This window comes from Peromyscus californicus, unplaced genomic scaffold (assembly GCF_007827085.1).
Source record: "Peromyscus californicus insignis strain IS unplaced genomic scaffold, ASM782708v3 Scaffold_4__1_contigs__length_199733344, whole genome shotgun sequence".
Taxonomy (NCBI): domain Eukaryota; kingdom Metazoa; phylum Chordata; class Mammalia; order Rodentia; family Cricetidae; genus Peromyscus; species Peromyscus californicus.
Window position 1 is genome coordinate 163,206,864 of NW_026294562.1, and position 13,374 is coordinate 163,220,237.

Consider the following 13,374-nt stretch of genomic DNA (forward strand, 5'->3'; position numbering starts at 1 on the left):
AACAATTCCTCTCATATCAAACACATCTGGCCTTTGTGTCTTTCATTTTCCCCACTAATCCATCCTACTGGGTGCCTGCTTCCAAGTTTCCTAGCATGAGCTTAGCTTCTGCATTGGAATTTGGCAATGAAAAAAAAAACCCCAGCAATTGTGCATCTTCTGACCATTCACAATGCACCATCCCCTTACCTCTCTATTCTGGTCTCTAGCCACATCAGAGTCTGCTTCACAGTACGTACACATAATTGTCTCCTCACCCGTCCCTTCAAAACTCTTGTAATTTGATGATCATTTCCACAAATAATAACAGACATTTGTAAGAAAAAACAGAAAGAAAGAACTGCAGCATCATTCTGAACAAATGTGCATCCACAAGCCAATTATCCAATCACCAAACAACCAAAAGTCCAAGACCTCCTCAGGTCTCTGAATCTACATTGATTATACCAAACTCCTCTTGGTCATCCTGTTGTTGCCCAAAGTCATGGAGATCCTGCAGTCATTGTTCTGAAGGTCCAGTGCCCTTGTGCTCTCCAGTAGGTCATAGATGGGGCAGCTACTAGGGTGGGCCAACCCAAGGCCCGGCAGGTGGGTCTGGATGGTAGATGAGCTGGTCAGTCTGGGTCACTGGAACCACCCCCTTAGGGAAGGGTCAGAGCCAGCACTCCTAAGCCATGCCATCTGAGCCAGCTCTCCCTTGCCAGAGGCGGGGCCATCTCTCCCATGGGGGTGGGTGCGGCACCAGCTCTCGTAGGAGCACCTTCTAAGAACTCTCAGTAGTAACCTGGAGAGACCGACTAGGGTTAGAAAATGTTCTTCTCCACCATGTCTCAGGCTGCTCTGACCACAGGCTCAAGCCATGAGTTTTTCCATCTCTGTCTTCCTCTCATGTTGTCTTTCCCACCCAGGGGCTGGGGACATGTGACAAGCCTACTCTGACATGAAGGAGGCCAACTGGAAAGATTCAGACAAATACTTCCATGCCAGAGGGAACTATGATGCTGCCCAAAGGGGTCCTGGGAGAGACTGGGTTGCTGAAGTCATCAGGTAAACATAGACCGTTGGGACACTGGGCCTGGTTAGAAGGTATTGACTGTGCTAGGAGACCAGGGGCAGATGAGCCCCAGAGAAGGTCATGCCAATCTGTGGCCCCTCCCCCTCCTGCTCATGCAGTTACTTCCTCCATTCATGCTCAGTGTGGATCCTGGGCTGTGGGCAGAGCCAGCACTCAGCTCATGCTGGGTAGGCCTGTTTCCAAATGCAGACAGGGAGTGACTCATCCCTGCCTGTCTGGTGATGGTCATTCAGTGTAGGGTGGCCAGACTGGTCTAAGCGTTGCTGGGCTTGGCAGGGTCACTGTTTCAGGCCCTCTTTCCTGGCCCTTCCTAGTTTCCTCCTAAAGCCATTCCATGCAAATGAGAGAACTGGGGGTGTCGACTGTGGCCATGAAACTTGGTGATAGATCTCCTCCATGTCTGCTTCTCCTAGTGATGCAAGAGAGGGCATTCAGAGTCTCATGGGCCGTGGACATGAGGATACTATGGCTGACGAGGAAGCCAACAGATGGGGCCTCAGTGGCAAGGACCCCAATCACTACAGACCTGCAAGACTGCCTGACGAATACTGAGCATCCTCCTTACTGCCTCAGGAGGCTGTGCTGTGGGGTCTGGGGTCAGGATATGGGGTTCTTCACTTTAGTGTCCACTGTGGGTGTGGAGGGCATATAGTGCACATGTAATAAATTCATAAGAGATGAAGTTTCCTGTCATTGTGTTTTAGTGGGTGAAGCTGTTTGGTATAAAGGGTCAATACTAAACACAGTCTGGAATAGAATATTTAGGCTTAGGACTGATGTTCTCAGAAGTTACATAGAGAGATAGCTCTTGATGACGGCCCCATTCCCCATTCAGGCTCACGTGACAATTCAAGTCCCTGAAGTTACAGAGATACTGTTTTCAGACCTTTCCATGTCGTGACCTCCACCCTCTGTGCCTACTGTTCCAGCACTTTCTCCTCTCTCATGGCATTAGTCTGATATTTCTCTGCCTCTGTGGACAGGGACAACTGTGTGAAGACTGCCGTGGTGATTCTGCCTCAGACACTGCCGTTTTGATCCTCTGTCTCAAATACACATTCTCTATCTCTATCCCTCCCTCCCTCCCTTCCCCCTTTCCTTCCCTCCTTCTCTCTCTCTCTCTCTCTCTCTCTCTCTCTCTCTCTCTCTCTCTCTCCCGTGCAGGACATTGAACTCAGGGCCTCACACATGCTAGACAAGCACTCTACTACTGAACTATAGCCCCAGTCCGTAACTGTTTATTTACTAGGAAGGATTCAGCAAGACGGATTCTGACAAAGCTTGTTGGATTTAACAGCTCTCTTCTCACCAATGTTAAGTAGAGAGAGAGCAGCTGCTCCATGGCAGCAAGGTCCTAGCAGCCCTACCTCCTCTGGGACCTCAGCTAGAGAAAGGGACAGAGCTGGCACTCTTTTCCAGGGAGTGCTGCTCTCGCTGTACTCCTGAGATCCCATTTCATATACGGTTGGTAAGTTCTAGTGGGGGAACAATCATATTTTCTGATGGTTTGCTCTCTAGAGATAGGGACTCATGTCGCCCACACTGGCCTGGAACCAGCTTTGTAGCCATGGATGACCTTAAACTTCTTTTTTTTTTTTTTTTGGTTTTTCGAGACAGGGTTTCTCTGTGTAGTTTTGCGCCTTTCCTGGAACTCACTTAGTAGCCCAGGCTGGCCTCGAACTCACAGAGATCCGCCTGGCTCTGCCTCCCGAGTGCTGGGATTAAAGGCGTGCGCCACCACCGCCCGGCTGACCTTAAACTTCTGATCCGTCTGCCTCCACCTCCCGAGTGCTGGGAATACAAGCCTATGCTGCTGGGCTAGCTTTGTGTGGTTGTGCTGGGGATGGAAGCCATGGTTGCAGACACTCTGGGAATGTGGACTATTGCTTGACTTCCAGTTCCAGCATTTCTGTGTCTTTGGGGTCTGAGCTAAGTGGAAGAGGGACTCGGAAAAGGCTAGTTGATCTGCTTTAGTCAGCTTCACTAGGTACAAATGGGCTGCAAGCCAGCAATTCCCTGGAACTCTTGGTTATGCAGTGATCTGGCAGAGAGTCCTAAAGTCCGTTATTCTTGTCCTTGCAGCAGAGATTCGGAGATGAAGAAAGAATGCAGGTCAGATTGTCTGTACCAGTCAGAGTGTGGGTCTGTCTTTGTTTGAGACAAGGCTCATCTATGTAGCCTTGGCTGGTCTAGAATTTGCCTAGTAGACCAGGTTGGCCTCAGAATAAGGCATCCACCTGTCTCTGCCTTGGAGTTCTGGGATTGAAGGTGTGGGTCTGTTTTGACTGCTCTTTCTGATCCTGCAGCACCATGAGGCTAGCCACAATTCTTTTGCTCTTTATTCACGGGAGTCGGTGGTGATGGCTGGTATCCGTTCTTCAAGGAAGCCATACAAGGTAAGAAGTCGTCAGAGATGATGGGCACATTTGTTGAACAAATCCTAATTGATCTTATAATAAAAACCCGGAGCCTGATGTTGGGGTAAATGCTGAAAGATCAGATGAAACAGGCCACAGCCACTTCTCACCTCACCAACTCCTCAGCCGAAAGGGGAAGATCCTGTCTCCAGGAATCCTCAGACTGAATGCCCCCGAGTCCTCAGTTAAAGGAGCTGCGTGAGTTCCTGTCTCCTCCTGCCTTCTGTACCTTTCTCTGCCCAGTCACATCACTTCCTGTCTCATCCTTCCTAGTGGTGGGATTAATGGCTCATGTTCTTACCAAACACTGGGAGCAAAGGCATGATATCCAAGTGCTGGGATTAAAGGTGTGTGCCACCACTGCCTGGTCTCTATGACTGATCTAGTGGCTGTCTTTGCCCTCTGATCTTCAGGTCCATTTTATTTGTTAGGAGTACAAACAAAATATCACCACACACATTTCACTGTTCCAGGGACACCCTCTGAGCAGAGGCCACATACCTGTAGGGTGCAGACACACCTTTAAAAACTACAAATGAGTCAGGGCAAGAGTGTGGCTTTCTGTGGCTTCCCAATTCTACACTGTTCACTTGGCACCCTCTGAGGGATCTTTAGACACAGTTGACAAGGTCCAGCCTGTATTGCTGATGCTGATCCAGAGGGATCAGGATTTCCAGAGAGTGTGCTCCACAGAGGGAATTCACAGACAGCAAATTCCCCAGTCTCAGAGTGTAAGTGGACACTCAGTGTGTCTCCAGAGGCACATGAACTTAGTAAATGTGCACATGACTACAGATAGTACTTCCTACAAAATTCCCATCCTATTCTAGACAAACAGCCAAGAGCAAGCATGCAGTCCTGTAGTCCTTGAAAGTGACTAAGGGAGATACCTGATTCCAGAGAAAGCCTTTCCTGAGGCTGTTCTCCAAATACCTGAAATGTGTATGTCCAGAGAGTGATCAGTCCACACTGTTAGCCCTTCTTAGGGAAAAATCAATTGGGAAAACTATGAAGGCACACATGATTTTCATAACAGAAGACAGCTGATATATAACAAGTCAAATAACACCAAAAGCTCCTTGGAATTTGGCTTCTTCCTCTGGAGGAATTCCCTGATCCCTCCAAGTAGTGACTTTGCCATAACCAGCTGAGTTCTTATGATATATTCCTGTGACCCGCAGCAGTTTAGTGTCTCTTACGAGGTGCAAGCAGGAAGATCAGAAGTTCAAAGTCATTCTTGGATACCTAGGGAGTTGTAGATCAGCCTTTGATAGTTGATGCCTCAAAAACAAAAACATTTCAGGTAAATGATGGCATTGTAAACAATCATCCCAAGGGAGCTAACCTGGACTCAGAAAGGCAAACATCACATGCTTTATCTCTTCTGTGGATGTTATCTCTGAATTTGTGTTTCAGTTAGAATTCCCACAGAGGGAGGGATAGGAAGGCACAACAGGTGGGGGGTAACTTTCAAGGGGGAGGGGGCAGTCAGTTTTCTCTGAGGGTGTGAACCATGGTAGGTGGAAGAACACACACCCCAGATTTGGAGGACACAAACGGGACTTGGTGACTTTAAGGAGAGAGAGAGCATGGAGATGGGTGCACAGGGAGGTGGGAGGTGGATCTGGGAGAAGCTGGGGGGCGGGATATGATCAAATAAATTCTGTGAAATTCTCAAAGATTTCACAAAAATATTACTTTAAAAAGAAGAAGAGAGGCCGGGCGGTTGTGGCGCACGCCTTTAATCCCAGCACTCGGGAGGCAGAGCCAGGCGGATGTCTGTGAGTTCGAGGCCAGCCTGGGCTACCAAGTCAGTTCCAGGAAAGGCGCAAAGCTACACAGAGAAACCCTGTCTCGAAAAACCAAAAAAAAAAAAAAAAAGAAGAAGAAGAGAGCCGGGCGGTGATGGATGGCGCACGCCTTTAATCCCAGCCAGCACTCAGGAGGCAGAGCCAGGCGGATCTCTGTGAGTTCGAGGCCAGCCTGGTCTACAGAGCAAGATCCAGAAAAGGCACAAAGCTACACAGAGAAACCCTGTCTCGGAAAAAAAAAAAAAAAAAAAAAAAAACGAAGAGGAAAGGAGAAGAGGAGCGGGTTGGATGGATGAGCAGATGAAGATTCCTGGCACACAAGTCTCACAGCCTGAGTTCGATCCCCAGAGCCCATGGACAGGTGGAAGAGGAGAACTGACCCCACTAGATACCCTTGGATCTCCACAGCTGTGTGGTGGTGTGTGCCACACATACACTGGCCACCAATAAAAATGGTGGGGTCTGGAGAGATGGCTCAGTGCTTAAGAATGTAGTGTGTTGCTCTTCCAGAAGACCTGAGTTTGGTTCCCAGCACCACATTGGGAGGCTCAGAACCACCTGTGATTCTAGCTCCAGAGGATCTGGCTTCCCCTCTGACCTCAGTGGGAAGCTGCATTCATGTGTTCTCCCACATCCATGTAATTAAAAATAAAATAATAACAAAGGAGAAAATGAACCTGTTTCAGGCATTAGTGAGGCACAGTTTTAAATGTGTCTCTAAGGAAGTTTCCAGAGAAGAAGAGGGAAAGTTTCTCCCTAGATGTGGGTGACACCATGGCATGATCTCAGATGGGCACACATAAAAATAAACAATGAAATAAATCTTCTAGTTTAAGTAAGTAAATCTTAGTGTGCTTCTGTTGCTGTATATAATATTACCCTCTGGAAACTTTATAAAATGTAGAAGTGTATTTAACTCATGATGCTCCAGGCTGGGAAGTCCAAGGGTGGAATCTGGTCCCTGGTGAGAGTCTTGTATCTCATCCCCTCTGAGAACACCACACCGAGAGACAGATCAGGTCTGGTAGTTCAGGTCCCTTCCTCTTCTCACAAAGACATTAAAGCCATCATGGGGTCCTATCTTTATGACCTTTTCTGATCCCTACTTAACTCTAAACATCCAAAGCCCACTGCCAGCTGAAGCTGGGGATGAAATTTCTAACATGTGGACTTCTAGGGGAGACATCCACATCACAGAGGCTTCTGTCTGTCAGGATTCTGTCAGGAAAGAACCCAATCAGACAAGGTGGCAACAGCAATGTTCCCCAAGGGGTGACAAGGTGTCGACAGTGTAGAGAAATGAGGCCAGGCAGCCCATTCACTGAAGAGAAATTACTGTGGGTGGGTTGTCAGTATCTCATCAAGACCCTAAAGACAGGTGGTCCCTGTACGCAATGTGGAGGACAGGGAAGAGTGAAGGGGAATGATAGACAGGCAAAGGCAGAAATCTTTGCAGACAGGCATTAATGACATGAGTTAGGCCCTTTGGATGAGGGACAAACTCGGTTTTGGTGACCCCTCTTTGAAGGAGTTATGTGAACAAATCATTAAAGCTTGCTCTCTTCCCTCCCCCCAGCTCCTGCCAGGGCTCCCCACTGGCCAAACTAAACTAGAAGGGACACAGAGCGGAGTCAGGGCATCTGTGCAGGCCAGCCTCCTAGAGCAGAATGCAGAGGGAAGGAGGGCAGAGAGTCTCCGGGGAAGTGAAGGGGAGGTACCTCAGGTTGGGGCAGATTTCCCAATCAGAGTGCTTGGCCTAGCTAACAGCAGCCAAGTGTTGCTGAAAGAGTGAAACAGTGACCCGAGTGGTGCCATCCAAACCCCCTCTCCCCGATCTCAAAGTCCACGTCTGAAAAAGTCCTAGATGCTACAGGCACTGGGAGAGCAAGGTGTGTGTGTGTGTGTGTGTGTGTGTGTGTGTGTGTGTGTGTGTGTGTGTGTGTGTGTAAAAGCATGCCTGGCAAAGTTAGATGAGCAGACTGGAATTTAGTTCTCTTTTTCCCTCCCTTTTTTTTATTTGTTTGAGAATTTCCAATAAAGTACTTTATCACTTTCACCCTCTTCCTGGTTAGCCTTTTGTCAACTTGACACAAGCTAGAGGTACCAGGGAAGAGGAGCCTCGATCGAGAAATCTCTCTCTCTCTCCCCCCTTCTCCCTCTCCCTCCCTCTCCCCCTCCCCCCCTCAAAGCAGGTTCTCACTATGCAGCCCTGGTTGGCATGGGACTGGCTATGTAGACTAGGTTGTTCCCAAGCTCACAAATATTCTCTGGAATGCTGGAACTAAAGATGTGGGTCGTCTTTCCCTGCCTTGTTGGGCATTTTCTTGATTAGTGATTGATGTGGGAGGTCCTAGGCCACTAGGACAGTGCTGCCCTTTGGTAGTTGGTACTGGGTTGTATAAGAAAATGGGGCTGGGCAGGGCAGTGGTGCTGCATCCATTTAATCCCAGCACTCTGGAGGCAGAGGAAGGCAGATCTCTGAGTTCAAGGCCAATGTGGTCTACAGAGTGAGTTCCAGGACAGCCAGGTCTACACAGAGAAGCCCAGTCTCGAAAAACAAAAACAAAAGACAAACAAACAACCAAAGAGAATGGGGCTGAGCAAGCCATGGAGAATAAGAGGGTAAGCAGCATCCCTCCATGGCCTCTGATTCCAGGTTACTGCCTTGAGTTCCTGCCTTGGTTTCCCCTGATGATGGGCTGTATGTGACCCACAAACCATGTAAACTCTTTCCACCATAAGTTACTTTTGGTCATTGCCTTAGTAACTTTTCTATTGTTGTGACAAAACATCGTGATCAAGACAACTTATAGAAGAAAGCATTTAATTGGGGGCTGGTTTACAGTTCAGAGGGTGAGTCCACCATGGCAGGGAGCATGGCAGCAGGCTGACAGGCATGGTGCTGGAGCAGTAGCCCAGAGCTTACATGTTAAGGTAACAACCACGAGGCAGAGAGAGAGAGAGAGGTCAAGATGGAGATTGAGAGGGAGGGAGAGAGAGGAATAGGAAGAGGGAGGGGGAGGGGGAGGGGGAGGGGGAGGGGGGGGGGAGGGGGAGGGGGGAGAGAGAGAGAGAGAGAGAGAGAGAGAGAGAGAGAGAGAGAGAGAGAGCCCTCACTGGGAGTGGTGTGTGGGCTTTTGAAATCTCAAAGCTCAACCCTAGTGACACACCTCTTTCAAGGAAGCCACATCTCCTAACGCTCCCCAAACAGTTCTAGCAACTGTGGACCAAGCATTCAAATGTTTGAGCCTATGGGACCGTTTTCATTCCAGCCACCCCAGTCACGGCGTTTATTACAGCAATAGCAGACATGATAATTCTCTCCCCTACTCCTCCCAGGTCTACCCTGCCTTCTCTACCCACCCACCTTTGTGGTCTCTTAGATTTTTTAATCTACCAATCTAATTTTTCTGCTCATATACCCTTGGGTGTGTGGCCTTTCATCGCAGCATGGCTAACTTGCTAGACCTGAACCCTTAAAGAAAAGCCACTCTCCCTCTCCCAGCAGCTATCAACTGCCAATGGTTCCTTGGCTAGGGGCGGGACTTTGTGCCCATCTCCCTTCTCCATGCTGGGATGCGGTCTGGCCTGAGCTTGTGCAGATGCTGTGCACTGTCACGATTGCTGTGCTGTGAGTCCACACGTGTGAGCAGGGGCTGTGTCTGGAAAACAACTTCCCTGTAGTCATCCGCCATGTCTGCCTCTTGCAGTTCTTCTCTCTCCTCTTCTGCAGTGGTCTGTGAGCCCTGGGGGAAGAGGATGTGGTACAGATGTCCCAAGTGCAAAGGAACATAGTCCGAAAACTGACACATGCTGCCTAAACACAGCCAGTTTAGAGTGCTGGTTTAGGAGGCTTCACCACAAACTGCCTTTGTTTTCCCAACCCTGGTTTGACTGTGAAGGTAAAATTCCCTTCTCTGTCCTTAGCACTGGGTCACTGTTGGCCATTGGAAGTCCCTGCAGTCCTGTTTCAACTGCAGTGGCAGGTCTGCTTTAATGTGACCCTCCCACATTACAGGCTAGTTGGCTGTTTGGACACTTGGAGGAGTGAGGACCAGAGGGTCCTCCCATGCAAGTGACTTGGAGGTGTCTTTCCACCATGGCTCCCAGCCTCAGGACTGGGGGAGGGGAATGCTGTAGGGAGGGAGTACCACCAGGGCCTCGGCAGAGTCTGAAGCACTCCTAATCACGCTAACATTCTCTGTTGACCTGGGGGTCTCTGCAGAAATGGTGTGCATGGCTGCTCCTGAGAGGAATTTCACCTCCTCATGAGCCCCCTCAGCAGTGGAGGTTATTACCAGAAAGAGGAGCAGCTGCACCCACTGCTCCCTGAGGAAGGGTTTGCCTACCTTCACCTACCCAGTGCCTTCACCTGAAACTCAGTGGTCTTTCCAACCCAAGTGACCAAGTGGCAGAGATGAATAGAACATCACCCTATTTGTCTGGCACACTGCCAGTACCCTTCAAACTCTGATGATATGGACTATTCCATCCTTCCAAAGTACCAAGATGAGGAGCAAGCACCAGGGTGTTCAGGGGTTTCCCCCAGGACCCCCTCACCACACTCCTGTCTGCCAGGCAGGGTGTGGGGTCAGCTGGCAGGCTGTATCACCCGCTATGAAACCTGCTGAGGGCTCAGGAGACTCGCCCTTTTCTTCTGGGCACCTGAACCCACATGAAGAGATCTAACTCCGCAACTACTTTTTTTCCTCACAGAAGAGCAACTCTAGTCCTGTTGGCTACTCAAAGTCCCTGCAGTCTCGGTTCAACTCTAATGGCAGGTCGGCTCTAAGGCCCCCCTCAAGCAGTGTGGGCTAGCTGTCCTGTCCACTCCCTGAGTTTTTTTCCACATGCACAAGAAAGAGCAGGAGTGAGAGGTGAAGGAGAGGTTGAGACTGAGAGCCTGCACTCTGCCTCCTCCCAGACTTTGGGGGCTCTGAGGTCGGGCTCAGCTTCTTGCACGAATTCTCCAGGGTGTGGAACAATCAGAGCCTCTTCATCCTCTCAGGTGTAGGCAACAGGAGAAAGGGGTTCATCAGCAAAATTTCAAACTCAGCTGCCAAAGAAGGCATTGTGCAATTCTCGATTTTTCCAGGTTTACATTTTGAAATTTCTAGTTACGTGAAAGAAAATCCAGACTCACACTCCGAGAACATGTATTTAGACCCAAGTTCCTTGTTGGTGGAGTCCTTGCAAACTTGCAGGCAATAGTCCAATGCTATGGAGTAATCTACGGGAAATGCAGGTTGGGTCTGATGTGGGTTGTTCCTGTATGCACTGGAGAGATGCAATGCACTGTGGATCAATCTGTGTTTATTCAATGTGGGCTGGACTCAGAACCATACAAACTGGCATGCTTCTCTCAAACATTTAGAGTCCTCTAAAATCCTCTTCCAGTTTAAGTAAATAAGCTTGCAGAATGCACAGATGAGTGCATTTTTATATTTATTCACCACCTGCTTAAGGAACCAAGAGAAATGTCTGGATGATAGCGAGACAAAACAGACAGTGGTCTTCTCGCGAGATCCCGTTTCATGGAGACACATTAGGAATGAACAAGGGGCAACTTTGTGTGATAATAAAATGAACAATAAAGAAAAACGTCCCTGGACACACCTATCACACCCCATCCTCCAGGCTCAGGGCTCTTCTTGGAATAGGGGCAGAAAGAATGTAAGAGGTAGAGGTGGTGGATGACTTTAAGGACAGAGTGTTTTCCAGACACAGCAGGACACTGTACAGGTGAACTCACAGGGATTGTGACAGCATGAACAAGACCTGTGCAAGCTCAAAGCAGACAAAATTCCAGCATAGGTGGTGAGGTGGACACAAAATCCCACCCCTAGCTGAGAAGTTATTGTCATTGGAAAGCTGGTAGGAGAGGAAGAGTCAACTTTCTTTAATGGTATGACCCTTGTTGACCAACCTCTAGGGCAGACCCCATAGCCAAGACTAGTTGGCTCATTCAAACTGGACTTGATGAAGGGAAAAAAAGAAGAAAGCTTTAAGTTGGTCGGGTAGGGAGGTGAGAATGGAGTTGGGTATGAGGAGTGAATACGATCAAAATACATTGGATAAAATCCTCAAAGAATTAGTTAAATTATTATTAATAAAGAAAAAGTTCATGTAAAGAGCTCTTCTTAATGTCTAGGAAAGAACTCACTTGTCTTCTAATATTTCTATCAAAGAAGAGGGCAGGGACTGGAGAGATGGTTCAGCGGTTAATTGAATATGGGTTCATTCCCAGCTCTCACATATTGGCTCACAACCATCTCTAACACCAGTTCCAGGGGAACTGTCATGCTCTTCAGACCTTTACAGGCACCAAGCATGCATGTGGTGCATGTACATACATCCAGGCAAAATACACATAAAGCAAATCCAAATTAAAAGAGGAGGAGAAGGGTGGATTGAAAGAGTGTACATGTGGGAAGTGAATTTTGAGTCTAGAATGGCTGAGGAGGTCAGTACATAACCACTGGCAACAAATGTCTGTCCCAAGGAAGTCAGGACAGAAGAGGGGCTGCTTTTATGTGCAGTCTTCTGTGAAGCACCTCCCCAAGCAGGTCCACAACCAGGGCATGTGGGAGGTTGTAGCTGCTACCCACTGCCTACTGTTAGAACAATGTGAGCCAAGCCAGCCGGACCCCAGGCACTAAAGAATCCCTTTCCCAAGGGATGGAAGTCGTGTAAGGAGTAGCCAAATGTAGCTTGGCAGTGCCTTGGCTAAGGATCAAGAGACTAAAGAGACATCATTTCACAGCTTTTCCATTACAGCTCTCATGTCATAGGGCCCCAAACAACTAAAACAAAGGACAAACCTAGAAAGAGGCTTCATTCCCAGCAGCTCTAATCTAGGACGATTCTCAAACATGGTGCCCACCCTGGCCTGACCTGCTTCATCCTGCACCACTTTTACCCACATCCTCCACCACCATACCGCCCTCTGGTTTGTAGTCCAACAAAAAGCTCTTCACGTCCATTCTCTTCGGCTGTTACTCCTTCTTCCTGGCTATTAGTCACCATCTTCCAGCTTACATGGTTTGTCTACATCAACTTGTTTCTCCACTGAAATATTAACATTCCTCTTCTAGTAACAAACAATTTCAGGCAAAAAAAACCCGAGCTATTTCTTTCTGGGTGGGTCTTTTGGCCTTACTGCTGTCCTCAGGCTTCCAGCCCCGGGTCCCTTAGAACAGAGGAACAAATGTGATGCCCTTATCGTATCCACCATCTTGTAGCTATCTATATCCCTTCCTTCTCTAGGGAAGTCAGCGTATTTAATTTTTTCTGTTGAATAAAGGGGTGGGGATACAAAATGAATTGTAGTTCCCTGATTGCCTGAATGGATTTTCTTTACAAGACAAATGAATGTAGCAAAACCTAGTGTTGCTTTTCTAGCTCCAAAAGCTGTTTCCTGGTACTACCTCCCAGGATTCCTCTGTTGTGCTCTGCAGCTTTCTGCCTGAACCCACTGTTAGCACAATTTCACAGCCAGTGGGCCTTCCTCATGCTTGCTTATGGTGTGTTATTTCTTCACGACTTTCAAGCAAATTTCTGTACTATTGCTCTCCTAGTTTATCACAGTATCTGAATTTAATCTGTTCCCTTATCTTCCATACCAACTGTTAATGAATAAATACACTTGAGTCTGGAGAAGTCTTTTCCAGTGTTGAGTTTACCCATGTGGATGCTAAACGTCAGTTTCCACCTTCCTTTCTCCTGTTTCCTAGGTCCAGCAAATTCTGAACTATGCTTTGAAAGGACTTTAGCTCAGCCTTTGGAGTTGCCGTGCACCTCCATGATTCATTACATATTCAGATTTCTTTTTCCAATATTAATTTCCCTCCCTTAGAAATTGGCACTACATGATTGGATGGAAAGTACTCATTGTGATTATTCCCAGTTAGAATGGGGAAGACTCTGAAAGCCCAACTTGCCGCATTCCTGAAAATGGCCAGATTGTGCAATCTGGGAAAAGCAGACCTGTGTGTGAAGAGAAATCTTTATGTTCTGAAAGATAAATTACGGCCAAGTGGGATTATGCAAGATGAAACAGGGGATTGCTCCA

The 13,374-nt window shown here is 48.1% G+C and overlaps 1 pseudogene; it reads left to right on the forward strand.

Annotated features, from left to right (window-relative positions):
* The first annotated feature begins 919 nt into the window (after positions 1 to 919).
* Positions 920 to 1,670, forward strand: LOC128094777 (serum amyloid A-5 protein-like; annotated as a pseudogene).
* Positions 1,671 to 13,374: the final 11,704 nt, after the last annotated feature.